At 41.8% G+C, this 20,406-nt stretch overlaps 1 pseudogene; it reads left to right on the forward strand.

Annotated features, from left to right (window-relative positions):
- The first annotated feature begins 520 nt into the window (after nucleotides 1-520).
- On the forward strand, nucleotides 521-15,153 carry LOC105529077 (annotated as a pseudogene).
- The last annotated feature ends 5,253 nt before the right edge of the window (nucleotides 15,154-20,406 follow it).

Below are 20,406 nucleotides of genomic sequence, written 5' to 3' on the forward strand. Positions count from 1 at the left end.
GCCCCCGCCCCTTCCACAGCTTGGGGGTGGGGAACGGCTGGAAGAGGGAGTGGGGGCGCAGTCCTCCTCCGCGCGGAGAGACGGGGCCCTGGTTCTGGCGCTCTGGGATGTCCTGGCATTTCTGATATCCCCGGGGGGCTCGGACTTGTGGGTGGCATTTGGAGGGGCAGCGGGGAGGAAGCTCGGTAACTGACAAGGCCCTACATAGTTGGGCTCCGCCCCCAGGGGTGATGTCACTCTCGAGGTGGCTGCTGCTGTCACGTGCGCCCATTTCAGGGCCTGTCCTCCTGCTTTGATGACCGGAACGCTCCCCTAGATCTCCCCCACTTCGGTCACCTCAGGCACACATCACTCGGAGAGTCCTTGAAGCCTACAAGTGTCAGTTATTCTTTCCCGAATTCTCAATGGTAGTTTGTAGACGGCTTCAAAAGGCCACGGTTGGCTGTGGGGAGAATCAGAATGAGAAAGAAAAACAAAACAACAGTGGGGTTGGTGGGGAGACGGAGACGTATTTAGAATAATGGCTGAAAATTCACCAACCACAGCTTGCGAGCCTGAGGTAAAGTCGCGGCGCTGCTTCTGTCACTGCCAGGTTGGCTAAGAAGTGGTTTTAAGAGCTGGTGGCAAGGGCGGGAAAGCCACCACATTAATGCCTCGTCGAACGATGTTAGGTTATATTTCACCCTCCACATAGATCTTCTTCCCCTCTACTCTTTCCCTCCTGTCATAAAACAGCAAGTCGACTGTGGAAGATGTTTAGGACATAAACATCTTCGCGCGCTGCAAGACGATGCGAAGCAATCACCGTGACCAACTGTGCCTGGCCCGCCTTCCCTTCCATAAACTGAGATGACCTTTCGTGGTCATCCAACTTCTTAATCAGATGCCGTGATCGGAAATAGATGCGCCAAATTACATCAATCAAGGAAGCTCTGTGGAGTTTCCAAGGTAGAGAGGTTAGTTTGATAACGGCGCTTTAATCTACCCCATCCCGTAGCACTTCATCCAGGAGTTTCTTCGATTTTCAAAAATTAGTATTAATTTCAGAACAATACAAGAAATTGGACATGAACATATCCATCCAACAGCTCTTCTTTACAGTGAATGCTTGCAAAGTCAGAGCTAGAGCAGCTTTGAATAGTACAGCTAACATGGCAAGGTGAAGGGCTGACATACGGAATTTTTTGGTGTTAACTCCAGAAAGTTAGATTAATATAACGAAAACCCATCTACCTATGATGTTAGAGACAAGGCAGTGATTACTTACAGGGGAATTGATTGAGAGGAGACAGGAGCGAGCCTTCTGGTTTGCTGGAAATACTCAGTATCTTGATCTAGTTAATGGTTACCCGGGTGTATACATATGCAAAAAGATCTGTGCGCTTCATGTCAGTTTTTTAAAATCACATACACGCAAAGAAGCATTGCAATGTCATCATCACTGGAGTCGGAAAACCTCGGTTTGAATCTCAGTATCACACAACACTTACCTGCTATGTGACCTTGAACAGGTCTCTGGACCTTCCTTTCTTCATCTGTCTAAAGTGGGTGATATTAATACTTCACAGATGGATGTAAGGATGAAACGGAATTTTGGAAAATACTTAACACAAAGCCTGTTACACAATAAGGACTCAGGAAACACGAGCTATTATGTTATCCTTCTTACCCTCGAATTTACCCTATTTAATTCTTCTTCGGTCTTTTTAAATTTATTTTTAAGATTACTTGGTATCTAAGCCTTTCCCTGCGAGTTTCACTGAGACTAATAACATTCCATCTCCGAGAAATAACAAAAGGCAGTCAGGGGTGTAATGTTGGTTTTCAAACTAGTTCAGGTGGCAGTCCCTAGAAATTATGGTGCTCAATGTGGAGCCTCATGAAATGCTGATAGATTTAACTCTGCCATATGGAATTGACACAATTTTACAAGCACTAAATCTGGCTATTTTATGGTTATGCAAATCTCCACATATTAAAAAATGGGTTTTTTTTTTGTTGTTGTTGCTGTTCTTTTTTCTGAGACAGAGTCTTGACCTGTCACCCAGGCTGGAGTGCAGTGGCGCCATCTCAGCTTACTGCAACCTCTGCCTCCTGAGTTCAAGTGATTTTCATGCCTCAGCCTCCTTCCCAAGTAGCTGGGATTATAGGCACACACCATCACCCCTGGCTAATTTTTGTATTTTAGGTACAGATGGGGTTTTACTATGTTGACGAGGCTGGTCTGGAACTCCTGACCTCATGTGATCCACCCAACTTGGCCTCCCAAACTGCTGGGATCACAGGCGTGAGCCACTGTGTCCAGCCAAAAAATAATGTGTTTTTAAGAGAAAATATGTCTGTGTTTTTCTCTTTAAATTTATTTGCAACTTTTTTACAAGGTAAGAAGTACCAAAAAATTAATAATAATTCACAAAATGAAAACCTTTAAACCCATTTTTCCTGGAAATTAGAAAAACACCGTAATTGTTCAATTTTAGCAACAGAGCTCTTTATTGGATTTACCCACAGTAAGCTCTGATAGCTGTAACCCACATGGTCTCCTGCACTGATAAAGTGAGTAACTCTGACTCACTGTCCTCATCATACTTCCAAAGATCAGTCCCCACTGCTTTTAGCCAACCTTTCCCAAACCCCATTTTCATGTGGGCAGTGTCCAGGAATGAACTCACTGCTTCACTCTTTTGATCATCCACCATCCTTCTATTCTGCCAATTCTCTTCCAGGTAGTTCTACTGTCCAGCCTTATAATTTGCTGCCACACTCTATCTTTGAGGAGGAAACAATATGTCCCTGACAGAGTTGTGGGTGGGGCATAGTAGGGACAGAGAGCAACATTGCAGTGAGAAGTCACCTCTGTTCTCTACTCCTCTCCCTAATTCCCTTTTCTGTCACTGTTACCTGAAATCCTGAGAATGCTAATTTTATTACCTACTAAAAATCCATTCCAGTAAAGATGTTAATTTAGTCTATAACTTAAATTTGGAAACGTAACGTATGCCGTGTAATAAGAACGTGCAAATAATTGTTCATAACATAGCCCATCCTTACTCTGTACCTCCCAACATTTTAGCATCATCTGTATTATTCAAAATGCCCTTTCTTGCCCTTTCACCTCTGCACTATCAACCACCTCTGCATATGGTGTCTTCCCTGGCTACCCCTAAGTCTCTGTAGCTATCTATCTTTTTTTTTTTTTTTTTGAGACAGGGTCTCACCCCCATCACCCAGGCTGGAGTGCAGTGGCACCATCATGGCTCACTGCAGCCTCTACTTCCCAGACTCAGGTGACCTTTCCACCTGAGCCTCCTGAGTAGCTGAGACCAAAGGTGCACATCACCATGCCCAGCTAATTTTTTATATTGTTATATAGTTGGAGTCTCGCCATGTTGCCCAGGCTGGTCTCGAACTCCTGGGCTCAAGCAATCCACCTGCCTCAGCCTCCCAAAATGCTGGGATTGCAGGTATGAGCCACTGTGCCCAGCCCTCTAAGTCTCTTAAGTAAACCATCAGGTTCACCTTTTTCTACCCTTTTCCCTTAACTCTCTCCCCCTAAATAAAAAGTAATACCATCCACCACTGAGTGATCACCTACTGGCAGCAAATATTTCACCAGCTACTTTATATGCACAACCTCATTTAATCCCCACAACATCCTATCAGATAAGTATTATGTTAATTTTTTAGATGAGGGGGGTCCTGAGAGGTTGAATAACCAGCCCAATTTTACACTCAATGATAGGTAGAGCCACAGACTGAACCTAGACATAAACTTTATTCTCTATCAGTTACCCTGGAGATTGCCATACAAAGTGTAAAGGAGAACAAAGAATACATATTTTTTAAATGTGAGTTGCCAGTTGCTCATGCCTGTAATCCCAGAGTCTCAGAAGACTGAGACAGGAGGATCACTTGAGGCCAGGAGTTGGAGGCCACAGCGAGCTATGATTGCACCACTGCTGTCCAGCCAAGGCAACAGAGTAAGACCCCACTTAAAAAAAAAAAAAAGGAAGCCATGTCACACAATGAAAGGATTTCTAAAAGGTTGATGTAAATGAGACTTTCCTCACTGATTGTTTTTCATAATCTCATTTCTTGTTGATCTGTGATTAATTACTTACCCAAGAGCTTCAACATTTTCCCCACCAACTCTACCTCAGCCTTTTGATGAATATTTGATATTTCTAGATGAACACTTAAAAACATTTCCACATAGAGGAGCTACTACTTAAAAGAAGTTTCTAGTAAATCCCTTTTTTGTAAAATGAAAAATGCATGTAAAATGTGAATAAACAAATGCTCATATATTTTTACATTGACATGTATAAATGTTTGACAAATATTTACACCTACTGTTCGTATATAGCTGTGATAAGTGCCATGGGGCATATAGAATTGATTTGAGGAAAGTCTTGCCTACTTAACTGTCATAATCTATTTGAGAAACAGAATGCTTAAAACATTTAAATATATAATATAGTATATTATAGAATTAAGTCTCAACATGAATAAAACAGCAAGTTCTGTAACAAATTACAGGAAGGAGGGATGCAAGTTTGACTGGGATGGTATAGAATTGCTTCTTGAGAAAAGCAGAATAGGAAAAAGAAATGGTTGGAAAGAAGGAAGGAAGGGCCCTGAGAGCTCAACAAAAGTCCAGAGGAGGGAATGAATATGACAACCTCTTAGGTCAAAGAATGGATCTCTTTTGAAGATGAGTTGCTTTCTTAATAAAGACATGAACTCAGCTGCCATTAGGACATGTTCTCTCTCTCATTTCTGACCTTTTTGTATTAGGCTCTGTCTCTTCTCATTCTGCATCTGAGCATTCTCTCTGTTTCTCAGGCTCGTGTGTTGTAAAATATACCAGCTAACAGCATTCACAGATTTAGCTGCTAAGGAGAGACTGACTTGATTCTCTGGATATAGAGTACAAAAATTCCAGGAAGGGCTCTCATTGGCCCAGCTTGGATCAAGAGCTCTCTTGCAGCAAATTCCAGGGGTGTACATTATAAATTGTGCAACATGTGTTTAAGTATGAATGCATTTATTTTCTCTGAAGAGGGGATCCTTTGGTTCCATTAGATTCTCAAAGGAAGGGATTTGTAATTCAAAAGCAGTAAAGAGCTACTACAAATACCAAATATGCCAAAACCATCTCTCATTTCTTCTCTCCCAAACCAGCCCTTCTGACTCCCCTGCTCTGTCACTGATACCCCAGTCTTCTAGACTGCTAGACTTGTTACCTTGTTGTGTTTTGATACTTCACTGTTCTTTACTCCCTGCATTTAGTTATTCGGTAGATTATGTTAATTTTTCCCATGCAGTGGTTGTTAGAACTATTCTTTTCAGTTTCCACAGGCACAATCCTTGACTATCAGCTGTCATCTTCTTTAGCTCACTAAATAGTAACATCTTCTTAACCAGATTCTTACCAGTTGTCCCTTCCTTCTCAAATCCACCTTATTAGGTGAGTGTTTTAAACTGCCTTTCTGTCATTCTTCTGCTGAAAGACTCCATGGTGTCACCTTTCCTGGGCAGTAAGAAAGACCCCGTGCAGTCTGGTCCAGGCCCATCTTTCTAACCTTTTACCAACTGATGTCTTATCTCCTTACTAGTAAATGCTGTCCTATTCAGCCACACCTGTTGCTCAATGATCTGTTCTTTAAATGTGAAATGTGTCTATTTGTAGTTCACATCAATGTTTGTCTTTATTAAGGAAACAACTCATCCTCAAAAGAGGTCCATTCTTTGACCTAAGAGGTTGGTCCCTTCCCTCTCTTCTCCATCCATTTCTTTTTACTGCTTTGCTTTCCTCAAGAAAGCGAAGTAGAACTCAAGAAGAAGTTCCGGCCGGGTGCGGTGGCTCAAGCCTGTAATCCCAGCACTTTGGAAGGCCGAGGCGGGTGGATCACGAGGTCAGGAGATCGAGACTGTCCTGGCTAACATGGTGAAACCCCGGCTCTACTAAAAATACAAAAAACTAGCCGGGCGTGGTGGCGGGCGCCTGTAGTCTCAGCTACTTGGGAGGCTGAGGCGGGAGAATGGCGTGAACCCGGGAGGCGGAGCTTGCAGTGAGCCGAGATCACGCCACTGCACTCCAGCCTGGGAGCAAAAGTGAGACTTCATCTCAAAAAAAAAAAAAAAAAAGAAGTTCCATACCATCCCAGTGAAAGTTGTATCCCTCCTTCTGTGATTTATTACAGAACTTACTGTTTTACTCATGTTGACACTTAATTCTGTAGTATACTATGTTACATATTATATATTTAAATGTTTTAAGCCTCTTGTTTCTCAAATACATTACAGGTTCTGAGGGATAGTCCAGTCCTTTAATGAGTCTGGAATTCCATACAGGCGGACGCCTAGTTAATTTTTTACACATTCTTACCCAGTTTCTTACTTAATACATTCCTGGTAATACATACAAATGTCGATTATGCAAAAATTAAATGCACTGAATATTATAGAAGCACAGCTTCTTTTCTAGGGAGCTGAAAAATAGTATTCAATTCCTACTTGCAATTCACCTTTTTTTTTTTTTTTGAGACAGAGTTTAACTCTTATTGTCCAGGCTGGAGTACAGTGGCGCAATCTCGGCTCACTGCAACTTCTGCCTCCTGGGTTCAAGCAATTCTCCTGCCTCAGCCTCCTGAGTAGCTAGGATTACAGTGTGCATCACCATGCCCAGCTAATGTTGTATTTTTTTAGTAGAGATGGGGTTTCACCATGTGGGTCAGGCTGGTCTCAATCTCCTGAGCTCAAATGATCCACCCTCCTCGGCCTCCCAAAGTGCTGGGATTACAGGTGTGAGCCACCACGCCTGGCCTAATTCACCTTTAAGATACAATCTTTGATAATGTATTTCCAGCAGGTATTATATGTTCTACTTTTGTCCTAATTAATATCTACCTGACAGGGTAAGTTAAAGTTTCACGGCTTTGTATGTAGCCAATGACTCCTCCTTTGCTCAATTGTATTGTTTCAAAAACCTGTGCTGCTTATTACTGGCATCAGCATTTTTATTTTTCCATTTTTGACTCAGAGTTGTAATGGTGAGGAAAATGTAATAAAGTTTCAAATGATTACATAAACATATACCAAAAATAGTGATGCTACTGAAAATAGGCTCTGCTGGGCATGATGGTTCATGCCTGTAATCCTAGCACTTTAGAAAGCAGAGGTGAGAGTATCGCTTGAGCCCAATAGTTAGAGACCAGCCCAGGCAACATAGTGAGACCCTATCTCTACAAAAAATAGATAATATCCAGGCATGGTAACACAGGCCCGTAGTCCCAGCTACTCAGGAGGCTGAGGCAGAAGGATCACTTAAGCCAGGAAGTCGAGGCTGCAGTGAGCCATGATCATGTCACTGCACTCCAGCTTGGGCAACAGAGTGAGAAAAAAAAAAAAAGATAAAGAAAAAGAAAAGAAAATAGACTCTTGACTTGTAGGCTGCGCCACTGTATAAGAGCTTAAAATATCCAGTCATCAGCAGATCAGCAGATACATAAATGTCACAATTCAATGTATAAAAAGTGACTGAGGGATGACATTGTATAATGCAAGAAAGTTTTAGTTGATCTAAAGTTGAAACCTCTTTGCGCTGGTAGCTCACATATTTATTTTTCAAGAGCAACATGTTTTCAAAAATGCCAAAATACAAAGATTATGCCACCGAGCCACCACATATAAGACCTGAATTTTGAGTTGATTCTCCAATAGTTGTATGGGTTTTCATGAACCTGATATATGCCCTCACTCAGAGCACATAAGTAGTTATAAGGTCGTTAATAAATATTACTATATTCCACCTATAGGGAATTCAAAATTCAATAAAAGACTGGGATATCTCCTGGAAGCCAAGGATAAGGGTATGGTGGATCTGTAGACTCAACTGCTGTTAGGAAATGTTCTGTCTCTCACTTGTGACCTCTTTTTTTTTTTTTTTCCTATCAGACTGTCATTCTGTCTCTCTCTTCTCATTCTGCATTTGATTTAGCTACAGGGTAGGGTGGGGTGGGGGGCAGTCAGCAGCAAAGGAGAAAGATTGGCCATTGCAGAGAATGAGCCCACAATCATGGCTTAGTACCACAGCCCATATCAATTAGGCATGAGTAAAAATAAAGGTAAGCATACAAAGAGTAGTGTAAATTGTTTTATTTCATATAATGGAATACACTTAAATTTCTTTTTAATCAAATGAGGCTTTAGACAGATGTCAATTTTTTTTAAATAAGACAATTATAGTTGGTTGATGTGAAATGTAGAGAGGTTTTGATTATTTAAAATAATGGTGGGGGCGTGTGCCTATAGTCCCAGCTACTGGGGAGACTGAAGTACGAGAATTGCTTGAACCTGGGAGACAGAGGTTGCAGTGAGCCGAGATTGTACCACTGTGCTCCAGCCTGGGCAACAGAGAGAGACTCTGTCTCAAAAAAAAAAAAAAAGGAAAATAAACATAAAAAATGCATAGAAGAGGTGGGGGAAAGAAGGTATAGATTGAAGGTATAGAGGTAGAGGAAATGAAGGTATAGATTGGACCTTATCCCATTCAGCTGAAGCCCAATGAGCTTCAGATTGACTACGTTGAGTCAATCCAGCCTGACACACACCCTAAAAGGAACAAAGGGGAGTAAAGAATCAGAATTCAGGCTGGGCGTGGTGGCTTATGCCTGTAACCCCAGCACTTTGGGAGGCCAAGGCAGGTGGATCACGAGGTCAGGAGTTTGAGACCAGCCTGGCCAACGTGGTGAAACCCCATCTCTACTAAAAATACAAAAATTAGCTGGGCGTGGTGGCGCGCACCTGTAGTCCCAGCTACTCAGGAGGCTGGGGCAGGATAATCTCTTGAACCTGGGAGGCGGAGGTTGCAGTGAGCCGAGATCGCACCACTGTACTCCAGCCTGGAGACAACAGAGTTAGACTCTGTCTAAAAAAAAAAAAAGAATCAGAATACAATAGAGGAAAAGGGAAAGGGGCATTTTAACATGTTGTTACCAATCTAGTAATTGTAATGAAACTTCATTTCATTACCGACTTGGAACTTGTCTATCTGAAAATCTGATCTATCAGGAGCACAGCAAAGAACCAAGGGAATAAAGGAGATGGAAAAAGGCCTCTGGAGAAACGGAGATCACTATGTTCATGCCCTGAAGATCATGCCCATTACTCCTAGACATTCATCAAAGCCCCTTCTCAGGGGCTATTTTTACTTGGATTTGATTTTAGAAAAGTTGGCAATCTGATCTTCAAACCCATAGAAAAGTAAAAGCAATAAACTGGAAGGAGGAGAAACTATCACAGCAGTCATGCAGACAGCAGTGAGAAGAGAAAGCTGGAAAGCTGGATGACTTTTTTTTTTTTTTTTTTTTTTGAGGTGGAATCTTTCTCACACAGGTTGGAGTGCAGTGACGCTATCTCGGCTCACTGCAACCTCTGTCTCCTGGGTTCAAGCAATTATTATTATTATTTTGAGATGGAGTCTCCCTCTGTCGCCCAGCCTGGAGTGCAGTGGTGTGATCTTGACTCACTGCAACCTCCGCCTCTCAGGTTCAAGCGAGTCTCCAGCCTCAGCCTCCCGAGTAGCCAGGATTACAGGCACCCACCTCCACGCCCAGCTAATTTTGTGTAGTTTTAGTAGAGATGGGGTTTTACCATGTTGGCCAGGCTGGTCTCAAACTCCTGACCTCGTGATTCACCCGACTCAGCCTCCCAAATTGCTGGGATTACAGGCATGAGCCACCACTCCTGGCACTCAAGAAATTCTTGTGCTTCAACCTCCCAAGTAGCCACCACCACGCCCAGCTAATTTTTTTGTATTTTTAGTAGAGATAGTGTTTCACCATATCAGCCAGGCTGGTCTCGAACTTCTTGCCTCAAGTGATACACCAGCATCAGCCTCCCAAGGTGCTGGAATTACAGGCACGAGCCATGACGCCCAGCTGAAAGCTAAATGTCTTTAAGCAAGGTGTAGATGAAAAAAAAAGTGTAAATATTAACTTAATGATCAAAAAACACAGTAATTTAATTCCTTTAGCATAGGGGAAAACAGCCCTACATACCTCTGTAAGCCTTGGGGAAGAAACTTTTAAAACTGATATCTATATTAACCGTGAGTAAACAAGAAGGTTAAATTACATTCAGTATAAAGACACTCCCTGAGTTAGGCAACACTCAACTTTATGTAAATAGTTCCATAAGGCACATAATAAAATTTGAAGATGTGGGAGGTTTCATATCACATTAAGAAATGCAAATAAGTCAAGTATACAAATGAACACTACAAAGTAGGTACATAAGGCCAGAAGTTGCAGATATAAGGAGATAATGGCCCTCTATGGGCAATCTTGCAGAGCTCTGTTCCCACGCAGATTCTCACTGCATTGGCTGGTGTTATGACACTGCTATTTGTGTATTTCCCATTTTATTACTTTCTAATTGTATTTGTCAGGGTTCTCTAAAGGGACAGAACTAATAGGATATACATATATATGAAGGGGAGTTTATTAGGAGAATTAACTCACAGGATCACGAAGTGAAGTCCCACAATAGGCCGTCTGCAAGCAGAGGAGCAAGGAAGCCAGTCTGAGTCCCAAAACCTCTAAAATAGGGAAGCCGACAGTGCAGCCTTCAGTCTGTGGCGGAAGGTCCAAAAACCCCTGGCAAATCACTGGTGTAAGCCCAAGACTCCAAAAGTTGAAGAACTTGGAATCTGATGTTCAAGGGCAGGAAACATCCAGAACGGGAGAAAGATGAAGTCCAGAAGACTCAGCAAGTCTGCTCTTTACAATTTCTTCTGCCTGCTTTATTCTAGCCACGCTGACAGCTGATTAGATGGTACCCACCTAAATTGAGGGTGAGTCTGCCTCTCCCAGTCCACTGACTCAAATGTTAATCTTCTTTGGCAACATCCTCACAGACACACCCAGGAAAAATACTTTGCATCCTTCAATCCAATCAAGTTGACATGCAATATTAGCCATCACACTAATCATGTCCCCAAAGTAACTAAGTGATAGGAAGACTACAGGATGAGTCTGTGAATAAGTAAATTGAATAGGAGCAAAATATTTAAAATTTAAACAATTATGTATGAAGATATTTTCAACTTATCATAATTTTGTGTTATCCAAGACCTTTCAGGGAATGTCTATATTGTGCATAAGAAATAACACTTATAGGCCGGGCATGGTGGCTCATGCCTATAATCCCAGCACTTTGGGAGACCTAGGAGGGCAGATCACTTGAGGTCGGGAGTTTGAGACCAGCCTGACCAACATGGAGAAACACCATCTCTACTAAAAATACAAAATTACCTGGGTGTGGTGGTGCGCACCTGTAATCCCAGCTACTTGGGAGGCTAAGGCAGGAGAATCGCTTGAACCTGGGAGGCGGAGGTTGTGGTGAGCCAAGATCACACCATTGCACTCCAGCCTGGGCAACAAGACCGAAACTCCATCTCAAAACAATAAAACACACTTTGGGAGGCTGAGGCAGGTGGATCACGAGGTCAGGAGTTCGAGACCAGCCTGACCAACATGGTGAAACCCCGTCTTTACTAAAATACCAAAATTAGCCGGGCATGGTGGTGTGTGCCTGTAATCCCAGCTACTCAGGAGACTGAGGCAGTAGAATCGTTTGAACCCGGAAGGCAGAGGTTGCAATGAGCCGAGATCGCACCACTGCACTCCAGCCTAGGTGACAGAAAGAGACTCTGTCTCAAAAAAAAAAAAAAAAAAGAAAAGAAAGAAATACCACTTATAAATTTTAAGAATTCAAAACAGAACAAAGATTTATATAAAAATATGTTTATAACAGTAGCATTTAACGTCTTTAAAATTGGAAACAATCTAGTTAACCAATGTTTAAAAATAGTTCAATAAATTATATTATGTAAATATTTGATAGATGATTATGCAACCATAAGAACTATATTAGTCAGAAAGTTTTTATGGAATAAATTTAAAAGACAAGATATGTGCAGCATAATCTCAACTATGTACAAAATATATAGAAAGAAATATATAGAAAGAAGATGGGACAAAAAGATCCCATTAATAATAGCCACCAAAAAAAATGTTTTAAACCTAGGATCAAACTGTATGTGTGATGCCAACACAAAGCCAAAATATTCACTGGAACACATTTTTAAAACCTGAGTATATGAAAAGGTGTACCATGGTCCCTGATGGGAAGACTCAATATTGGAAAGATGCCATTTTTACCCAAATATTTGATAAACTCAATGTAATCCCAATCAAAATTACAATAGGATTTTTAATGAAATTAACATGTTAATTTTAAAATGCATCTGGAAGAATAAATACTTAAGAAGAGCTGGGACTTTTTTTTTTTTTTTGAGACAAAGTCTTGCTTTCTTACCCAGGCTGGAGTACAATGGTACAATCTTGGCTCACTGCAACCTCTGCCTCCCAGGTTCAAGTGATTCTCCTGCCTCAGCCTCCCAAGTAGCTAGGATTACAGGTGCATGCCACCATGCCCGGCTAATTTTTGTATTTTTAGTAGAGATGGAGTTCACCATGTTGGTCAGGCTGGTCTCGAACTCCTGAGCTCAAGCAATCCACCGGCCTTGGCCACCCAAAATGCTGGGATTACAGGCATGAGCCACTGCGCCCAGCAGGGACGTTTTTTTAAGTACAATGAGGAACCTCATCCTACCAGGTATCAAAACATTTTATATAGGCCACTGGCCCTGGCTAAAAATAAATAATAAACAAACAAACCATATTATACAACAACAGTAATTAGAGTATGGTATTGGCTCACAAACAGAAAAATGATAAATGAAAGAAAATAGATCATCAGCTACTGGCACAAGTGTGTGTGGAAACATTTCAAATAATTGAGAATGGGTGTCAGGACAACTGGTTATGCATTTAAGAAAATAAGATATATCTGGCAACATGACAAAACTCCATCTCTACAAAAAAGGTGCAAAAATTAGCTGGTCATGGGGGTGCACATCTTTAGTCCCAGCTACCCAGGAGGCTGAGGCAGGAGGATCACTTGAGTCCAGGAGGCAGAGGTTGCAGTGAGCCGAGATCGCTCCAGCCTGGGCAACAGAGCAAGACCCTGTCTCAAAAAACAAAAACAAAAACAAAAAAACCAAGAACAAAAAACAAAACAAAACAACAACCTCACACCATTCAAAAATAAATTAACTCCTTCTTCCCGGTGACTGGTATGGACCAAGTTCAGAAGCAGCATGTAGGGTGAGGCCAATGTGGCTGGGAATGCATAGCTCAAGGCACACAAGAGGCAGACAGCATGGCAGGGACATTTGTTATTCACAAGGGTATTACAATAAAATTAGGAAGTATATTGAGGATGGTGAGAATGAGTTTCTCTGTGTTGGAGAAGGGAGAAGCCTAAACTGAACCTTATGATGCTGGGTTGGAGAAATCAGTGTGTTTTGTATGTCTATTTCCTGGTTTTGATGCTTGTGCTGAGTTTAGGTAAGATAATGCCCTTGTTTTTAAGAAATACACACTGAAGTATTTAGAGTTAAGGACTTCGTTTCCTCAATTAGTCTCAAATGCATCAGAAAAAATATCTAGTATGTATATAGTGTATAGGTAGGCTGGAGGACAGAGAAGAGATGAAGCAAATGTAATGAAATGATAACAATTAGGGGATCAAGGTGAAGACGTTATGGGAGTTCATTGTGCCATTCTTGCAACTTTTCTGTAAGTTTGAACTTATTTCAAAATATAAAGTTTGCAAAATAAATTCCAGATGTATCAGAAATCTAAATAATTCTCTTTCTTGGAACCTATGCCCCCAAATACTCTCACTTATACACAAATACATTACATAAGAGTCCTACATTCTTGATCATAAAGAAAAGTTAGATATATAGGAATATGCTTCAATAGGAAATGGCTTGATAAATTGTAAAATGTTTATACCATGGAATGTTGTGTAGGCCTTAAAAAGAGTGGCAGGGGCACGGTGGCCCACATCTGTAATCCCAGCACTTTGGGAGGCTGAAGCGGGTGGATCACGAGGTCAGGAGTTTGAAAGCAGCCTGGCCAGTATGGTGAAACTGTGTCTCTACTACAAATACAAAAATTAGCTGGGCTTGGTGGCACATGCCTGTAATCGCAGCTACTCAGGAGAGTGAGGCAGGAGAATCGCTTGAACCCGGGAGATGGAGGTTGCAGTGAGCCAAGATCATGCCACTGTTCTCCAGCCTGGGTGATACAGCGAGACTCTGTCTCAAAAAAAAAAAAAAAAAAAGAATAAAGTAGACCAGGCACAGTGGATCACACCTATAATTTTAACACTTTAGGAGGCTGAGACAGGAGGATCGCTTGAACCCAGGAGTTTGAAACCACCCTGGACAACATAATGAGAGCCCATCTCTACAAGAAATTTTTAAAGATTAGCCAGGCCTGGTGGTGTACACCTGTAGTCCTACCTACTCAGGAGGCTGAGGTGGGAGGATCACTTGAGCCCAGGAGGTTGAGGCTGCAGTGAGCTGTGATTATGCCACAGCATTCCAGCTCTGACCTGGGCAACAAAGCAAGATCCTGTCTCAAATAAATAAATAAACAAACAAACAGAATAAGTAAGATTTATATGTACTGACATGGAAAGATCTTGAAAATATAGTTAAATGCAAAAACAAGTGGACCAATAGAATATGATCCCATTTATGGTTTTTTTTTAAGTTTAAAAAAAATTGCTATGGGGTAGCATGTGTGTGCACATACATGTGTATCTGTGCTTACAGACACATAGAAAATAGTCTGAAAGAACACACATTAAGAATCTGCTGAGCTCGCGTATGTGGGAGATGGGGCCCCATGGCTTCCCCCTGCGCCTCCAGGCCAGCTAAGTCGGCATCTGCCCTGTGGAGTTCAACCCCCACTTCGGGGGCCTATGATACCCAAGGTGGAGTGGGCGGCGTTCCTGGAGGTGGCCGATAACTTGCGCCTGCTCCAGGTGCCTAAAGGGCCGGTTGAGGGATATGAGGAGAACAAAGAGTTTCTGAGGACCACGCACCATCTGCTGCTGGAGGTGGAAGTGATGGAGGGCACCTTGCAGGGCCCAGAGTCTGGACATATGTTCCCCATCAGCCACGGGATCCCCAACATGCTGCTGAGTGAAGAGGAAACTGAGAGTTGATTGTGCCAGGTGCCAGTTTTTCTTGTTATGACCATGTGTATTTTTGTTGATGTATGCCGTTTCCGAATTCTGCCATGCATGTCCCCAACCCTTGAGCCAATGACACACCAAACACACAGTGTTCTTGAGCTCAATGGTGTATACATATTTTTCTCATGAAAGGTTCAAAACCAAAAAAAAAAAAAAAAGAACACATATTAAACTGTTAGCAATGGTTAACTCTAGAGAAGGAGAATGGTACTATTCTTTCCAATTTTTCCATAGTGGCCATGTAATCCTTTAATTACCAGTTGAAAAACAGCCTAAGTACAAAAAGGCAGGAATATGTACAATACATTCTCAAAAGATTTCCCCTCAAGTTGATCACAATATTTAGTGTTGGGAATTATCTTTATATACCTGTAAAATTCCTAATCCAGATCCCACATATAGGGAATCGGCCTTCCAATGGACTGTGCCTGGGTACACTTTATCATTCACTTAACAGAGGATTAGGCAGCCTGCTGAGCCACTCCCTACTTGCTGGGCGACAGTCCAAAAGTGAATTCCCTTGCAGCTTTCCAAAAGGAGGTCAAACAAGTCCTCAGGGAGTCTCAATGGAAAGAAGTTGCCAAAGGCTAAATTTGGCATCCAAGTCAGGCCCTGGACTGGGATAAACTTGTGCTGCACTTTTCACTTATGCTTTCAAGACTTTGATCAGAATAGGCAGAACTAGACAGCTCTTTCCAAGAGCAGCTTAGCAGCCCAAACTAGAAAAACTTCCCAAGCTAGAGTTTTGGGGTGAACCTGAAACTGTAAAATTCTTTCTCTACCTCCTTGACTTCTACCATCTCTTATTTGAAGGGATAATTCTTGCCAACCTGATCAGAGCCCCATTTTAGCCCTATTCAAGACAGAAAAGGAAGGCTGGTATAGTTTTATTTTTCTCCCCCTACCACCTACTCCCCAGCTTTTTAGGTGTAACTGACCAGTTTTGCATTTAGTTTGTCTTGTTTGGTCTTGTCTTTTCATACAATATTTTACTGAATGGTATTTCACAAACCATAAGAATAATCATTTAAAGTATATAATTCAGTGATTTTTAGAATATTCACAGAGCTGTGTAACTGCCGCCACAATAGATTTTAGAGCATTTTCATCACCCCAAAAAGAAACGTTTTACGCATTAATGGTCACTTCCCATTTCTGCCTCCTAGCCCTAGGCAACTACTAATGTACATTCTATCTCTATAGCTTTGCCTATCTGGACATTTAATATCAGTAAAATGATTCAATATGTGGTCTTTTGTGTGTGGCTTCTTTCACCGAGCATAATGTTCTTGAGTTTCCTCTGCGATGTAACATGTGTCAGTACTCCATTCCTTTTTGTGGCTGTATAATATTCCATTGTATATCTATATCACATTTTATTTATTCATTTATAACTGTTGACCAACAGTTGAGTTGTTTCCACTTTTGGGCTATTACGAATAATGCTGCTATGAACATTTACATCCAACTTTTTGTGTGGACATACATTTTCAGTTCTCTTGGGTATATACTTAGAATTGCTGGGACATATGGTAACTGTATTTAACTTTTTGAGGGACTGCCAAGTTGTTTTCCAAAGCAGCTGCACAAGTCTGCATTCCCATCAGCAATGTATGACACTTCCAATTTCTCCACATCCTCGCCAACACTTGATGTTCTCTGTCCTTTTGATTATAGCTCTCCTGTCGGGTATAAAGTAGTATTTCTTTGTGGTTTTGATTCGCATTTCCCAAATGATGTTGAACATATTTTCTTTCAATCTCTGGTAAATAAGAGAACGTATTTTCATGTGCTTATTGACCATTTGTATGTTTTCTATTTTTTATTCTAAGTGACTGTTTTCTTAATTTTGTTTTCAGATTTTTCATCGCTAGTGCATAGAAATACAATTGCTTTTGTACACTAATTTTGTATCTTCCAACCTTGCTGAACCTGTTAGCTCAATAGTTGTTTTTGTTTTGTTTTTGAGGCTAATCATCTTGATGAAAAATGTTGCTGAGCCAGGATGAGCCCTCAGCTGCCGTGTCCTACCAGATCTGCTTTTCCCTACTCATTACCCGCTTTCTGTTATCTCTAGGAGGGAAGGCTTAGTGCATTTCTTTTGAAACTTTGCCTGCCCCTGACCTGCCTTTCTCCAATCTGTGTCAGGTGTTTCTTTGGCTACTAATCCTATGTAACTAAAGTTTTTGCCACCACTTACCATAATACAGAAACTGCTAATACCATTTGCTAGGGAACAAAGACTGCAATAAATTCCTCATCTGCCGCATCTTCATAAATAGCATTTCATGCATCTGTTCATTTACTGCCATAAAAACCTAGGGTTTATGTGGTCTGGTGTTGGTGTCACTGCACCACCAATATGATGTTTATCATTATTGTCAACAAGTGCTATCTTAGTTCATTCAGACTGCTATAACAAAATACTCTAAACTGGGTAGATTATAAATAGCAGAAATTTATTTCTCATTATTCTAGAGGCTGGGAAGTCCAAAATTAAGGTGCCAGCAGATTCTATGTCTGATGAGGGCTTGTTGTCTGGTTCAAGGATGGAAACTTCTTGCTGTGTTTTCACATGGTAGAAGAGGTGAGGGTTCTCTCTAGTCTTTTGTAAGGGCAAGAATTCCATTCACAAGGGCTCTGCCCTCATGACCTAATCACCTTCCAAAGTCCCCACCTCCTGATACTCTTACCTTGGGGATTAGGATTTCAACACAGGAATTTTTGGGGAACACAAACATTCAGACCATAGCAAGCCACAAAGAGGGGTGATCCCAAAGAGGATTCTACCTCTTCAGACCAAGGAGTAACCACAGACGCAAATATTCCATACTGGCAGAAGAAAGTGAACCAGGGGTAATCTGGAAATATGCCATCAAGCTACCCTCCACTAAGCCAAAGATGAATTGCGTAGTAATTGCTACTATAAAACATAGTATTTTAAATTGCCATCTAAATAAAGTATGACGCAGCCATCAAAAAGAATAAGGGGACCGGGTGCAGTGGCTTACGCCTGTAATCCCAGCACTTTGGGAGGCCAAGGTGGGCAGATCACTTGAGGTCAGAAGTTTGAGACCAGCCTGGCTAACATGGTGAAACTCCATCTCTACTAAAAATACAAAAAAAAAAAAAAAAAAGCCAGGTGTCGTGGCGTACTCCTGTAATCCCAGCTACATGGCAGGCTGAGGCACGAGAATAGCTTGAACCTGGGAGGCAGAGACTGTAGTGAGCCGAGGTCGTGCCAGTGCACTCTAGCCTGGGCGACAGAGCAAGACTCGAGAAGGAGAAGGAGAAGAAGACGCTTTATATAAAACAATTTTCAAGATACACTATTTTGTAAAAAAGAAAATTATAGAAGTCTATGTTGTATCAGTTTTCTACTGCTACTATAGAAAATTAACACAAACTTAGTGGCTTAAAACTACACAAATTTATTACCTTATAATTCTGTAGGTCAGAATCTAGTACGAGTCTCACTGGGCTAAAAATCAAGGTGTCAGTAGGACTGTGTTCCTTTCTGGAGGCTTCCTTGTTCATTCAGATGTTGGCATGCTTCAGTTCCATGCGGCTGTAGGATTGAGGCCTCAGTTCTCTTGAGAGCTTTCAGCTTGGTGGAGGTGAAAGATTTGAGGGCTTCTCTCTTAGCTCCCAGAGGCCTCTCTCTGGTCCTTGGATACAGTCTCCCCTATTTCAAAACTAACAACCAGGCATCCGATCCTTTTACACCGCCATCTCTCTAACTCTTCTTCTGTTGTCACAGCTGGGACTTTTAAGGACTCATGTGATTAGACTTGACCCATCCAGAAAATCCTGGCAAGGAAATAGGGGAGACTGCAGAGTGACAGTTAATGGGTAAGGGATTTCTTTTTTGGGTGACAAAACATTTTGGAATTAGATAGTGGAGATGGTTGTATAACTGAATATACCAAAAGCCACTGAATATACTAAAATAGTGGATTTTATGGTATGTTAATTATATCTCAATTTTTAAAAGTATTAAAAACTATTTGCAACCGGGCGCAGCAGCTCACGCCTATAATTCCAGCACTTTGGGAGGCCGAGGCGGGCAGATCACTTGAGGTCACGAGTTCGAGACCAGCCTGGCCAACATGGTGAAAACCTGTCTCTACTAAAATACATGAATTAGTTGGGCATGGTGGTGCATGCCTGTAGTCCCAGCTACTTGGGAGGCTGAGGCAGGAGGAGGCAGAGGTTGCAGTGAGCTGAGGTTGCACCTCTGCTCTCCAGCCTGGCTGACAGAGCACGACTGTCTCAAAGAAACAGAACAGAAAACAAAAAACATTTGCATATATTTATTTTAGAGACAGAGTTTCACTCTGTCACCCAAGCTGGAGTGCAGTAGGGTGCAATCATAGTTCACTGCCGCCTCAAACTCCTGGGCTTAAGCAATCCTCCCACCTCAGCCTCCAAGTAGCTGGGACTACAGGCATGCACCATCATGCCTGGCTAATTTTTGTTTTAGAGTCAGTCTTGTTATGTTGCCCAGGCTTGTCTTGAACTCTTAGCTTCAAGCGATCCTCCTGCCTCAGCCTCCCAAAGTCCTGGGATTACAAACATGAGCCACTGCACCTGACTGAAAACTGTTTTTAAAAGTGTAAGCTGATCTATTAAGTTCAAATATAATGTCATCATTTCATTTGAGTTCAACAATTTTTAATTGGCATTGTAGATACTGAGATACAAAGACGAAAAGACTTTGTCTCTGCCTTTCAAGAGCCCAAAGTCTAAAAGTGGGGAGAATCACATGAACAGTTCGTTTTAATTAAACTTTGTTAGGACTTAAAGAGAGGTGTTCTTTGGGACCACAAGGGTCATACTAGGTAGACTGGGCTTTATTTTAAAAGCAGTCGGCCAGGCATGGTGGCTCATGCCTATAATGCCAGCACTTTGGGAGGCTGAGGCGGGTGAATCATTTGAGGTCAAGAGTTCGAGACCAGTCTGGCCAATATGGTGAAACCCTGTCTCTACTAAAAATACAAAAATTAGCCGCATGTGGTGGTACATGCCTATAATCTCAGCTACTCGGGAGGCTGAGGCAGGAGAATTGCTTGAATCTGGGAGGCGGAGGTTGCTGTGAGCCGAGATCGCGCCACTACACTCTAGCCTGGGTGACAGAGCGAGACTCTGTCTCAAAAACAAAAACAAAAGCAAAAACAAAACAAAACAAAACAGCAGTCTCTATTGAGAACCATGGAAGGTTTT

The sequence above is a fragment of the Mandrillus leucophaeus genome, unplaced genomic scaffold (genome assembly GCF_000951045.1).
Source record: "Mandrillus leucophaeus isolate KB7577 unplaced genomic scaffold, Mleu.le_1.0 Scaffold747, whole genome shotgun sequence".
Taxonomy (NCBI): Eukaryota; Metazoa; Chordata; class Mammalia; order Primates; family Cercopithecidae; genus Mandrillus; species Mandrillus leucophaeus.